Genomic DNA, 14728 nt, shown 5'->3' with positions numbered 1-14728 from the left:
TTCATAACCTTCTGAAACAGAAGTACCAGGCTCAGATGAGTTCACTAATGTATCCTACTAAACATTTAAGTAAGGAATTGTACTAATTCTCTTCAATCTCTTCTGAAAACAGAGGGAATACTTCCTAACTCATTTTATGAGGCCAGAATTTCCTAATATCAAAAAAAGACATTACAAAAAAAGAAAACTACACATCAATATTTCTCAAGAACACAAATGCACAAATTCTCAACAAAATATTAGCAAATTGAATCCAAGATGTGTAAAAAGAGAATATTTACTATGACCAAGTGGAATTTATCCCAATTCTAATTTAACATTCAAAAATCAATGAATGTAATCCATCACATCAGCAGATTAAAAAAGAAAAGTTATGGGGCCGACCCAGTGGTGCAGCAGGTAATGTCAGACGGTCTGCTTCTCTGCGGCCCGGGGTTGGCCGGTTCGGATCCCGGATGTGGACATGGCACTGCTTGGCAAATGCCAGGCTGTGGTAGGAATCCCATGTATAAAATAGAGGAAGATGGGTATGGATGTTAGCTCAAGGCCAGTCTTCCTCAGCAAAAAGAGGAGGATTGGTGGTAGTTAGCTCAGAGCTAATCTTCCTCAAAAGAAAAAAAAAAGAAAGAAAGAAAGAAAAGCTATGTGATCATATCAATAGATGCAGAAAAGCATTTTTAAAACTCCAACACTCATTCATGATAAAAATTCTCAGCAACCTAGGAATTGTGGAGAACTTTCTTGCCTTGATAAAAAATATGTACAAAAAACGTACAAATAACATTGTACTTAATGGTGAGAAACTTGAAGCTTTCCTACTAAGATTATCAAAAAAGCAAGGATGTCCCCTCTCACCATTGTTTTTCAACATTGTACTGGAAGTCTTAGCTAATGCAATAAGACAAGAAAATAGAACACATGGATACTTATTGAAAAGGAAGAAAATAACTTTTATTTTGCAGATAATATGATTGTCTATGTTGAAAACTCAAAAGAATTGACTCAAAACTCCTGCAATTAATAAGCAATTATAATAAGGTTGCAGAATAGAATGTTAACATACAGAAGTCAATCACTTTTCTGTATGTCAGCAATTAATAAGTAGCATCTGAAATTCAAAACACATTATCACTTAAATTAGCATACGATACACATAAGTATAAAGCTAACAAACATGTATAAGATCTATATGACAAAAACTACAAAATTCTGACGAAAGAACTCAAAGACACACTAACTAAATGGAGAAATATTCCATGATCATGGATAGGAAGACTCATTATTGTCAAGATGTCAGTTATTCCTAACTTGATCTGTGGATTCAATGTGATCTCAAAGTCCCAGGAAACTTTTGTGGATAATGACAAACCCCTTCTAAAGTTTATATGGAGAGGCAAATGACCAAGAATAGCCAATACAATATTGAAGGAGAAAAATTAAGATGGAGGACTAACAATATCCAACTTCAAGACTTACTATAAAGCTACAGTAATCTTTTACATTAAAATTTTGAAAGGCAAAATAGAACAGAAGAAAGCCCAGAAATAGGTTCATATAAATATAGGCAAATGGTCTTTGACAAAGGAGCAAAGGCAATACAATGGCATAAAAATAGTCTTGTCAACAAATGATGCTGGAACGACTGGACATCCACATGGAAAAAAAATGAATCTAGACATAGACTTTGCACTCCTCACAAAAATTAACTAAAAATGGATCACAGGCCTACAGTTTAAATGCAAAATTATAAAAATCCTGAAAGATAACAGGAGAAAAATCTAGATGACCTTGGGTATGACAATGACTTTTTAGATGCAATACCAGAGTCATGGTCCATGAAAGAAAGAATTGATAAGCTGTACTTCATTAAAATTAAAAGCTTCTGCTCTGTGAAAGACATTGCCAAGAGAATGAAAAGACAAGATACTGACAGAAAATATTTGTAAAACACATAACTGATAAAGGATTTTTATCCAAAATATACAACAAACACTTTAAACTCAAGAATAAGAAAATGAACAACCCAAGTAAAAAATGGGAAAAAGATCTGAACAGACACCTCATCAAGGAAGATATACAGATGGCAAATAAGCATACAGAAAGATGCTCATTCTCATATATTATTAGGGAAAAGCCAATTGAAACAACAATTAAATATTACTAAGTACTTGCTAGAATAGACAAAATCCACAACATTGACAACACCAAATGTTAGCCAGGATGTGGAGCAAGAGGAGATTTCATTCACTGCTGTTGGGAATGCAAAATGGTACAGCCACTTTCGAGAATGGTTTGGCAGTTTTTTACAAAACTAAATATACTCTTAACATATGATCCAGCAACCCCACTTCTTGATATTTACCCAAATTATTTGAAAACCTATGCCCACACAAAAATCTGAATGTAAATGTTTATAGCACATTTATTTATAATTAGTAAAACTTTGGAGTGGCTTTGATTTCCCTCAGTAAGTGTATGGACAACAAAGCTGGAGTATATCCACACAAAGGGATATTATTAAGTACTAAACAGTGACGTATCAAGCTATGAAAATACACAGAGCAAATTTAAATATATATTACTAAGTGAAAACAAAAAAGCAATATGAAAAGGCTACATGCTATATGATTCCTATGTGACTGTGGAAAATGTGAAACTATGGAGACAGTACGTTTCAGTGGTCCAGTGGTTAAGGGAGAGAGGGGGATGAATAGGTGTAGCACAGAGGACTTTTAGAGCGATGAAACTCTTCTGCATGTTGGATATATGTCGTTATAAATTTGTCAAAACCCATGGAATATACAATACCAAGAATGAACTCTAGTCTAAATTTTGGGTGATGATGAATAATGATAACTTTGGGACTTTGGATGATAATGACGTGTCCAAGTGCATTGCTTAGTTGTAACAAATTTTCTAGTCTTGTGTAGGATGTGATAGTGAGGGAATCTGTGCATATGTTGGGGCAAGGAGTTTATGGGAAATCTCTATATCCTCCACTCCATTTTTTTGTGAACCTAAAACTACTGTAAAAAATAAAGTTTATTTTTTTTAAAAAAAATTGATTTTAGATAACATATTTCAATACAGAATCTTTGTCCAAAAAATGTTCAGCTCCTTTTAGAAGCCATGAGGTAGAAACAAACAAACAAAAAAACAAAATATTCAACTAGGGGCTAGGAGACCTGAGTCGTTAATACTATATCTGCAACTATTTAGATGTGTGATTTTGGAGACAACATTTAATCTGCTAGGACTCAGTTCTGTTTTTACCCACAAAAGTATAGCATCAGTAGGAGTTATGTAAGGTACTTTTTGACATTAAACTATGAAGTCACAATTCTGAAAAAAAAAATCTTAAATCCTAAAATGTTGCTTCTCCTATCTGATGCTTATTGTTTGTCCAAAGTGTTGCTGTCTAGGTACGTGGGTGAGGTTAAACTTAATCCTTTTACTTCAAAAAGTTTGGTAAGGGAGAAAGATGATATTCTTTGTGAATATGATATAATAAAGGATAATTTCTTAGGATATATTTAGGTTCCCCATTAGCCTGCTCTCCCTATCACCAACGGATAGTTGAAAGTTGTCTATATTATATAAAGAGACAGTAAAACAAATCATTATACAAAACCAAGCACATGATCAAACATTTCTTTGAATTTATTTTTGTAATGTTATAGTGCTCAGGCAAATGTTCACTATTTTTAAAGTGGTCATTATATCATATTGACGGTAGCAATAATCAAGATTTATGTTTAAAATATGTAGTTCTTATAAGAATTTCAAAACACTTAGAAGTTAGGTTGTTTATTATGCTTATAATTTTAATAGTCCTTTTGTTCCTGATGAGCACATAATAAGTAGACGTGAGCATTTTGGTTCATTTTAATCATTACAGTTTTGATACATAATTTTTCTTGAAAAACTTTTGTAGCAACTTGAAGCAACATTTATTAAGCTGTATTTCAATGAGGTCTTCTTGGTTCACAGCCCTTAGAAAATTGCCTATTTGTGGTTTTTAAATGTTAAGTTTACTTCACAAAGGTATCAATTTGTCATGACAACACTTTCCATTTTCTGTGTATCGAATGTGTGCTCATGAGGTAAATAATCCTCCACTTTCTCACACCAAGCAATTCAGCAAACTGACTGAATTCTAAAACGTACTGTCACTTGTCTGGAAAGGGTGGGTGTGGGAAGGGAGAAGGAACACAGCATGAATTTAATCAAAAGCTTAAGTAACCCTATTCACTTTTAGAAGGGCACTGTGAAAAACCTGCTTGCAACACTCTTTAGCTCATTTTTTTAAGTAAAGAAAAATACCACAGAAAGAATAGGAAGTCTCCAGCCAATAAAGCACAGAGCATCAGGCCATGTAGAAAGTAAACCCCAACTCCAGGGACAAACTACATAAAAGTATTTTTGAATCTGAGGCAAAATATATGCCATTCTGCAGTCTCCCAAGGCTCAGAGATAGATTGGTACATGGGTGTGCAAGCTGTATTTTTTGACTGAATTCGACTGCATTTCAGGACAAGGGGTTTTGTTTTGTTTTTAAATCTGTGGTTGTCAATTCTTCACTTAATAAGCATTCATAGTCGGTTATTTACTGTGTGAAGATTGATTCTGAAAGTCCATGCCGAAGAGCTAAACTGAAGGCAAGAAAGGTGAAGCTCAAACGCATCCCTCCTTTTATTTTAAATAAGCTTGATATACGTAGATCGGAGAGTGATGATGACCAGTGGATTTAACAATGCAGAGGTCATGAGTTTGAAAAGAGTAAATGTAGTATAGTGGTTAAGGTGAAACCATAAACGGATTGGATTTAAAATATATTTGGAAAATATGAAGTGAAGACACCAAGTATAAATGTGTTAGAGGGAGGCAAAGAAATGGGTTAATTGCTGGAGGAGGAAATGGAGTACACGTCAAAAACCGTACTTCAGCTGCACCACCTCTTCTACTTTATACTGCTTTCTGCTCTTGCAGAAATCTTCAAGAGAATATAGATAAAGGATGGCATTGACTCAGAGCTATGGAAATATGGAATTTTGCCACCTAAAAAACATGATTGAGGTTTTTTGCCTTTTTAAAGGTTTTTTATTCTAAAGTAATACGTATTATTAAAAAATAAAATGTTGCAGCTCCTTATAAAATTAACTATACATTTACTACTTGATCCAGAAATTACACTCCTTAGTATTTATCCCAGAGAAATGGAAACTTATATTCACACTTATGTTCATAGGAGCTTCATGATAGTCAAAAACTGGATGGTCCTCAATGAGTGAATGGTTAAACAAACTGTATGACAAGTAAACCAGGAAATACTACTCGGCAAGAAAAAAATGAATGATTTTAATACATACTGAACCATTGATACATGCAACAATTTGAATGAATCTTCAGGGAATTATGCTGAGTGAAAAAAAGTTAATCCCAAAATGTTACACACTGAATGGTTCCATTTATGTAATATTCTTGAAAGGCTAAGATTCTAGATTTGGAGAACAGATTAGGAATTGCCTGAGGTTAGGGATGGAGTTGGGGGAAAAAGAGATGAGAGTGGCAATGTAAGGTTAACAAGAGGGATCTTTGTGGTGACAGAACTCCTTTGTATCTGGACTATATCAATATTAATAACAACTTTACATTGTAGTTTTTTTCAAGAAGTTACCATTGGGAGGACTGGGTAAAAGCCACGCCCAACTTCTACATATTATTTCTTATGACCGCATGTGACTGTACAGTTATCTCAAAAAAAACCACTTCAAACAAACTGGTACTCTGGTTACAAAAGTCTGAGAGAGAAAGAAAGAGTGTCTCTACTTAATCACCCCCCCCATAAAAAAGCTTGCAAACTAAGAGGGAAATGCTTTTGTTCTTTAGTATTCTTATACATTGACACATATATTTTGGAATATTATATTTATATGGCTATTTCTTAATATATCTAATTTATCTTAATATATCTATTAGACATATATCTAATATGTCTTCCTTTAGTGATAGGATTATACTATTTTAAAAGGCTTACTTTTAAATGCTATTAATTATCTTTCTGCCCAAGAATAATCAATAACTCCAAAATAAGCCTTTTCAAAAATGTGATTTAATGAAAATGACCAATACCCCTGAACTTTTCTTTCTTAAGAACCTTTCTCATATCTTGTCACTGCCAAGGCAGTTCAAAGAGGAAGTAAGAATGTCTAGTGTCTTCAAAATAAACATTGCCAAACACATGAATTTTTATTCCTTAGAAAAAGATGTCAGAGAAAAAGGAGATAAACTCCTTTCTTCTTCACCATCTCTCTCTATCTTTCTCTGCTTCTCTCCCTTCTCTTGTTTTGAAATTTATACCCTCTCATTAGGCAGAAGAAGTATTTAAATAGCTTACAAGGTAAAATATAATGCACAGTAAGATAGGTGCAAACACCAAAGAAATTATATGAAACAGTGATGAGCAACTTATGGCCTGAAGACTACAGGTGGCTTAGCCACCAAATTTCAGGACTACAGAATAGAAAAGTGTGTCCAAATATCTTCTCACCTATGCCCCCACATTAATATTTTAGTGACCATGAGGCGCTGCTTACTTTCTCATTGGCATTTTTATTTCATATAGTATGCAATCTAAATTGTAAGAATATGCATTTTTACATAGAGTTCAATAAAGCTATTTTTATTTTAAGTGAAAGACTGATGAACATTTTTATATTTCTCAACTTACCCTTATGTGGAAACCATTGCTCACCGATGTGCTGTAAAGGAAGCAAATGACTAGATACTAACGCATGCTACCAGACTTCTGAGATATGTGGATGGCTTCAACTGATTAATGTATTTGGCTGCAAGGTTTTGGCAGCTGAGCCACAGAAGGGGCATATTAATTTTCATCTAGTCATTAAAACTTTAGGGAAAAACTACTACATGCAGGTATGCATGAAAGAGTTGACTTTGCATTTTCTAGCTTGCTTTCTATAACTACTTAAAAATATATTTCAACTGAATAAATGAATGCATATCAGAAAGAATGATATTCTCAACTCAAGAGATCTGAAACGAGACCTCACAGTGTTTAATTTAAAAACTATGCTATACATATTATAATGAGCCAGAAATTAACTAAACACAAAATGGGTGAGTTTTAAAGAAATACAACTAAAAGAAGAAATATTTTCTTTTTTTCTATTATGGCTTTTTTATTATGGCTAATAAAATTGTACGCATAAACAGGATAAATTTTATTTTCTGCAAATTATACATCAACAATCCTTACTTAAAATACACAATGTAAAATAAAATACTTTTAAAAACAATTTTCCAAGCAATAGATGATGTTGAGGAGGGGACAAAAGCAAGACTATTTCTTGGATGATGTTAGGTACAGATGTACCTAAGGAAAAAGCTCTCAGATTGCTTATTATGCCCAGAACAAACATTCACAGTAGCTCCTATAAATTTATTGCCCATCCATCTGTCATAGAGTAAATATTCTGGTGTTAGAAAAATGCACAGCTAAACTAAAGCATATTTTAATCATTAAAATATAAATAAATACAAACTCTTTCATAAAAAGCAACTTCAAAGTTTTAGGTAGGCCTTCCTGTACACAATAGCTGAGTTTTTAAACAGATTTTGTTAAAATCAAGCTTTGGTTAATTAAACACATATTATCATTTCTAATCTTATTTTCTAACGGCATTTGACTGGAAGTGGCTTGTAAGTCTTGAATTGCTGTGCTTTGCAGCAATTTTTTTCAGATAGTTAAGGAGCCATAAATAAACATCTTCATATGCCAGGAGACCTGAAAATTTAAAAACAGAACCTTACAATGAAGCATTTTGTAAAACGGAGGATCCCTCTGTAATGAGAATAATGATCCTTACCTGTACCCATTGTTCTGTTTGCTAACTGTAGAATCCACCTATAGGAGATTTCAAGGATGTTTTGAGCTGACACAGGGTGAGCCATAGTGTCAATTAGAATTAGTTCGCTCAGTGCACATGACAAATGACAGTATATGATATGATGAGTGTCATCTGTTATGCTCTCTCATTTAATATAACCCTGTTCAGAGCTAAAAACAAAAATCTTTGCTTAGCAAGCTGTTAAAAACTACCGTGTTTTATTTTTCAAATCCTTTTCTCTTAGATTGCTGTTTATTAGTTTAGTATTCTTACTCTTTCCAAATGATAAACCAAATTGTTATCAAAATGACTCTAGTGTTTATTTGCTATAAGAATGCAAACCCTAATAAGTTATCTCAGATCAAGATATAGGTATAAGGGCAGTATTTAATGCTAAAGCTGGATGAGAACTTTCTCATTCTGTGCAAGACTTAATATATTTACCCCTCCCATAATATACAGGTTACACGAAGTCTATGCGGAACTCATCTGCATACAGATCACATTTCCAACTACTGTTGCTCTACAGATTTCAAGTTGCAAGCATATATATTAATGAAACATATGTACTGTTAAGGTCCTAGAAAGACGTTTGTTCAACTTTAGTTGACGAATATTGCCCCTTTGGGATGATGCATCTGATCATAACTGGCACCTTGAAAATTTTTCCTTTAGTATAGATTCAAAGTGAGGATATATTTTCACTCCTCTATTTTTCATCTACTTTTTCTCTACTAATGTTACTGTGCTCAGGAATTGTCTCTTAGACAGGACCCCAACCTTAAGCTTTCCCTAGCAGTTTGCCCACCTAGCATGAAAAATGCCAGCATAATTGGAATGGACACACATCTTTCTGAATGGATAATTGAGCCTGACTAGTGTTAGTTAACATATTTCCCTCCTTCATTAACCCTCCATGAAGGTTTTTATTATCTTTGCTTTGTTATAATTTTTTTGTAAAATGGATGACGACTTTAGGGGGGCTGGCCCGGTCTCACAGTGGTTAAGTTTGCACGTTCTCCTTTGGTGACCCGGGCTTTGCCAGTTCGGATCCTGGGTGAGGACCTACGCACTGCTTGGCACGCCATGCTGTAGCAGGCATCCCACGTATAAAGTAGAGGAAAGTGGGCACGGATGTTAGCTCAGGGCCAGTCTTCCTCAGCAAAAAGAGGAGGATTGGCAGCAGATGTTAGCTCAGGGCTAATTGTCCTAAAAAAAAAAAAAATGGGTGACGATTTTAGAAAAATATATTCCAGTTTTGTTGTGTCTATTTTAATATTTGATATTAAGAATGGAATCTGTTATTACAACTCTTTTTTTAAAAAGTGATTAATCACATAACACTGACAAAGTGGTATAGGATGCCCTAAACAATATTGAAGAAATTACCCACTTTTGCCCAGTTTAACTTATGAATTCTAATAAATGCACTCAGAAAAATACTTTTACTCATAACACAGTACATTACTGCAGTCTTCTTATGCCGTATTTTCTAAACTCCTCTAAATATCTCATGGCAAAAGATAACATGAAAAAAGAGCAATAATCATTTATACTATTCTTTTGTTCTTGGGATAATGTGAATTAAAAGAAACTTTTCAGTTGCTACAAATTTATATTTTACTGAATTATATCATGTTTTTAATGTTTCTTTTGTATTGAAATATAGTTGGCATACAATATTGAGTTAGATTCAGGTGTAAAACATAGTGATTCAACATTTATATACATTATGACATGATCACCCTGATAAAACTAGTAACCATCTGTCATCATACAAATTTATTAATATATTGTGGACTGTGTCCCAATCCTGTATATTACATCCCATCACTGATTTATCTTATGACTGCAAAATTGTACCTCTTAATCCCCTTCACCTATTTCAAGCTTCCCCCAAACCCCCTCCCATCTAGCAACCACCCATTTGTTCTCTGTATCTGAGTCTGATTCTCTTCTCTTTGTTCATTTGTTTTTGTTTTGTAGGTTCCACATATGTGAAATCATGGCATTTGTCTTTCTTTGCCTGACTTATTTCACTTGGCATGATACTTTCTAGATCTATCCATGTTTTCACAAATTTCAGGATTTCATTCTTTTTATGGCTGAGTAGTATTCTATTGTTTATGTGTGTATATATATATATATATATACACACACACCATGCCTTTTTTTTTTAATCTATGAATCTGCTGATGGGCACTTAAGATTGGTTACAAAGGCTGGCTGTTGAAAGCAATGCTGCAATGAACCTAGGGCTGCATATATCTTTTCGAATTGATGACTTTGTTTTCTTTAGATAAATACCCAGAAGTGGAATTGTTGGTTCTTATAGTAGTTTTATTTTTAATTTTTTCAGGAACCTCCATACTGTTTTCCACAGTTCTTGCATCAATTTACATTCCCATCAACAGTGTAGGAGGGTTTTCTTCTTTCTACATTCTTGCCAACACTCGCTATCTGTTGTCATTTTGATAATAGGCATTATGGCAGCTGTGAGGTTATAATCTCATTGCAATTTTAATTTGCATTTCTCTCATGATTAGTGACGTTTAGCATCTTTTCATGTGTCTATTGGCCATCTGTATGTCTTCTTTGGAAAAATACCTACTCAGATACTCTGCCTACTTTTTAATTGACTTTTTTTTTAATATCAAATTGAACCGGTCCTTTATATATTTTGGATATTAACCCCGTATCAGATATGTCGTTTATAAATATATTCTCCCACTCACTAGGTTGTCTTTTCAATTTGTTGGCCATTTCCGTTGCTGTGCAAAAGCATTTTAGTTTGATGTAGTCCCATTTGTTTATTTTTACTTTTGTTGCCCTCGCCTGAGGAGACAGATCCAAAAATACATCCTTAAGATTGATGTCAAAGAGTTTACCAGTTATGCTTTCCCCGAGGAGTTTTATGGCTTCAGGTCTTACAGTTAAGCCTTTAATCCATTTTGAGTTTATTTTTTTATATAGTGTAACAGAGTGGTCCAGTTTCGTTCTTTTGCAAGTATCTGTCCAATTTTGCCAGCACCATTTATTGAAGAAACTGTCTTTTCCCCATTGAATATTCTTGCCTCCTTTGTCATAGATTAATTGACCATGTCAGTGAGGGTTTACTTCTAAGCTCTCTATTTTGTTCCATTGACCTGTGCGTCTGCTTTTCTGCCAATACTATGTTGTTTTGATTACTATAGCTTTGTACTATAACTTGCAATCAGGGAATGTGATTCCTCCAACTTTGTTCTTTTTTTTCAGGATTGCTTTGGCTATTTGGGGTCTTCTGTGCTTCCATGCAAATTTTAGGATTTTTTGTTTTATTTCTATGAAAAATATCACTGGGATTTTGACAGGGATTGTGTTGAATCTGTAGATTGCTTTAGGTAATATGGATATTTTAACAATGTTAAATCTTCCAGTCCATGAGAGTGGAATAACTTTCCCTTTCTTTGTGTCTTCTTCAATCTCATTCAAAAATGTCTTCTAGTTTTCACCCTCCTTCTTTTGGCTGCCATTTGCTTAGAGTATCATATTCCATCCCTTCACTTTGAGACCATGTTTGTCTTTAGAGCTAAGTCTCCTGGAGGCAGTGTATAGCTGGGCCTTGGTTTTTAATCCTCCCAGCCAATCTGTCTCTTTTGATTAGTGAATTGAATCCATTTACATTTAGGGTAATTACTAATATATGAAGACATTACTGCCATTTTATCTTTTGTTTTATTGTTGCTCTATATCTCTATTTTTTTCTTATTCCACGTGTTTTTTTCTGCCATTTCAGTTTGGTGGTTGTCTGTGATGTTTTTCTAAACTTCCTCTTTTGTGCGTGTGTGTCTCTACTCTGAACTTTTCTTTTGCAGTTACTATAAAGTTTGCATAAATCGCTTCATAGATAAGATAGCTCTTTTTCTGCTGATTGTATCTAATCTTCATTTGCCTTTACAGGTTCTGTCCTTTTCCTCTTTCCCTTTTATGTTTCAGTTGTCATAAATTATCCCCTTTTATGTTGTGAATCTGTCACCAAATCAATGCGGTTATTGTTATTTTTAATATTTTCTCTTTAACATTTATGTTATAATTAAATGTATAACAACCTATTCTGATGTAGAGTTGCCATTTTGTCTGTCAATTTATCACCTTGCTCAAAGTTTTGTATACCTTTGCCTTTTCCTTTCAGGTAGGAGAGCTCCTGTCATCATTTCTTGTAAGGCAGGTCTAGTGGCAACGAACTACCTTAATTTTTGTTTGCCTGGAAAAGCGTTTATTTTTCTTCATATCCAAAAGATAACTTTGCCAGGTAGACTATTTTGGCTGACAGTTTTTATCTTTCAATATTTTGAATATATCATTCCACTGTCTCCTGGTCTGTAGAGTTTCTGTTGCGATATCTACTGATAGCCTAATGGGCATTCCTTTGTCTTTTTTCCCTTGCTGCCTTTAAAATTCTTTATCATTGATTTTGGCAGTTTTACTATAATGAGTCTTGGAGAAGATTTTCTTACATTGAGATAATTGGATGTTCTATTCATTTCATATCCAGTTCCTTCCCCATGTTTGGGAAGTTCTCAGTTACTATTTCTTTAAATAAGCTCCCTGTTCCCTTGTCTTTCTGTTCTCCTTCAGGGAAACCCATTATCCTTATTTTGCCTTTTCTAGTGGAGTCATATAGTTCTGGTAGTTTTTTTCCTCTTTTTTTACTCTTAATTCTTTCTACCTGAGTCATTTCTACATTTCTATCTTTGAGCTTGCTAATTCTCTCTTTCATCTGGTCTGCTCTATTTCCAGTGCTTTTAATGCACTCTTCATCTCATTTGTTGAGTTCTTTAGCTCCAGAGTTTCTGTCTGGTGCTTTTTTGGAGTTTCAATCTCTTTGGTAAAGTATTCTTTATGTTCCTTAATTTTATTCTTTAGCTCATTGAACTGCCTTTCTGAGTTTTCTTGTAGTTCATTGAGTGTCATTATGACAGCTATTTTGAATTCTCTATCAGTTACATAAAAATTTTCTGTGAGTTTAAGTTTGCTTTCTGGAGAATTATCTCTTTTTTTGATAACACATTACTGTGTTTTTCCTGGTGCTTGCAGAGGTGTTCCTCTAACAGAACATTTGTAGTAGCAAAAACGTTTTTTGTTTAGGTAAGGCTTTGTTTACTTTTGTTCTAACAGTTCAACAGATTGGTCATTAGAAGTACATTTTGTTGTTGTTTTTCAGCAAGTGGCTCTATAACACAAGTTTTGATTTCTCTTAGCTGAGCTGCCTCTGCTTATATTTGAGAATTGGCACTTGCCTCTCTCCACTGTCTCTGCCAGAAATGTCAATGGTGCCCTTGTTTCTGCTTGCACCTCTGGAGTTGCTGGTTCTTTGCTGCTGCAGGTGTTACTGTTGTTGTTGGCATCACTGATTATGGTACCAGGATGGTGGACGTCTCTATTACATCCAGGGCCACCTGGGTCACAGGCACCAGTGTCACAGTGGGGGGAGGTAGGTGATGGTGGAGCAGGGTTATGGGTGCCTCTGCTGCATCTGGGGTTGCCGGCTTCATGGGGGCCACTGCCTCAGTGGGGATTGGAGGTCAGAGTCATGGTTTCCATGGTGGCTGGAGGGACTAGGTTCCCTGGGGCTGTGGGCTAAGCTTCCAGGGCCATGATGTTCCCATAGTTCTGCCTCCTCTGTGTGTTCCAATCCACCCACCTTCAGGTGTACAGATGTGTGGAGCTCTCTAGCATCCTGGTGTGTTGGACAGAGGAACATTTCTTGAGTTATGGATGTTTTCCTAGTTGTAGATTGAAGCGAAGAGAAAAAGTGAGTGTCTCACACTTCCATGATGCTGACACCTTAATCAAGTTTTAATATTCAAATTTTAGTTTCTTTCTACACAGCATCGTCCTTTACCACGGATTTTATTGATGGTGTTTACTATTGTAAAACTATTGTGATGAATATCCTTTACATAAATTTATTTGCATAATTCTGATTGTTTCTTTAGAAAAAAATGCTTGGATATGCAATTACTAGATCAAATTCTATGGACAATATGATTGCAGATGCATAGTTCTGAATTGCCAAAATTTTACTACCAAAATCAGTCTATGATAGTATCTCATTTCCACATCAAACATGGGAGGGTCATCAGGGTTGTGTAAAGGTAAAAAATATCGTACTGCTGTTCTGATTTACATTAATGTAATTATAAATGAGAAAATATTCATATTTCCTGAAAACTTGTCTACCTCCTTTTGTGAATGGCTTTATCCTGAATATTTTTGGGGCATTGACATTTATAGTTAAGGTATGATTCAAGGTGTTTGAAAATTAGGGCTGGCCTTAGGATTAGTGGGGTAGCATGCTACATATGTTCATTCATTTCAGAGCTTCTGGAAAATTTAACTGCCATAAAATAGATATACAATTGCTATGGTAGACATCTAAAATTCTAAGATGATCTTGCAAGATTCCCAGTCTGTGTGTACACATACCTCTGCCAGTTATTAAGTAAAACACTAATCTAGATACTACTATGAAAGGATTTACCAATGTAATTAGGTTTCCAAATCAGTTGACTTTAAGATAGGGAGATTATCCAGGTGGGCCTGATCTAATTATGTGAGCACTTTAAAAGTAGTGAGATTCCTCTGACAGGTTACAAAAGAGGAAATTAGACCTTTGAAGTATGGAAAGAATTTGATGTACCCTTGTTCACTTGAAAATGGAGGGGCCACATGGAATGGAATGTGGATGGCTTCTAAGAACTAAGAGTGGCCCCTGGCTTACAGACAGCAAGGAAACAGGAACCTCAGTCCTACAACTGCAAGGAGATAAATTCTGC

The sequence above is a fragment of the Equus przewalskii genome, chromosome X (genome assembly GCF_037783145.1).
Source record: "Equus przewalskii isolate Varuska chromosome X, EquPr2, whole genome shotgun sequence".
NCBI classification, from domain to species: domain Eukaryota; kingdom Metazoa; phylum Chordata; class Mammalia; order Perissodactyla; family Equidae; genus Equus; species Equus przewalskii.
This window is presented reverse-complemented; position numbering follows the sequence as displayed.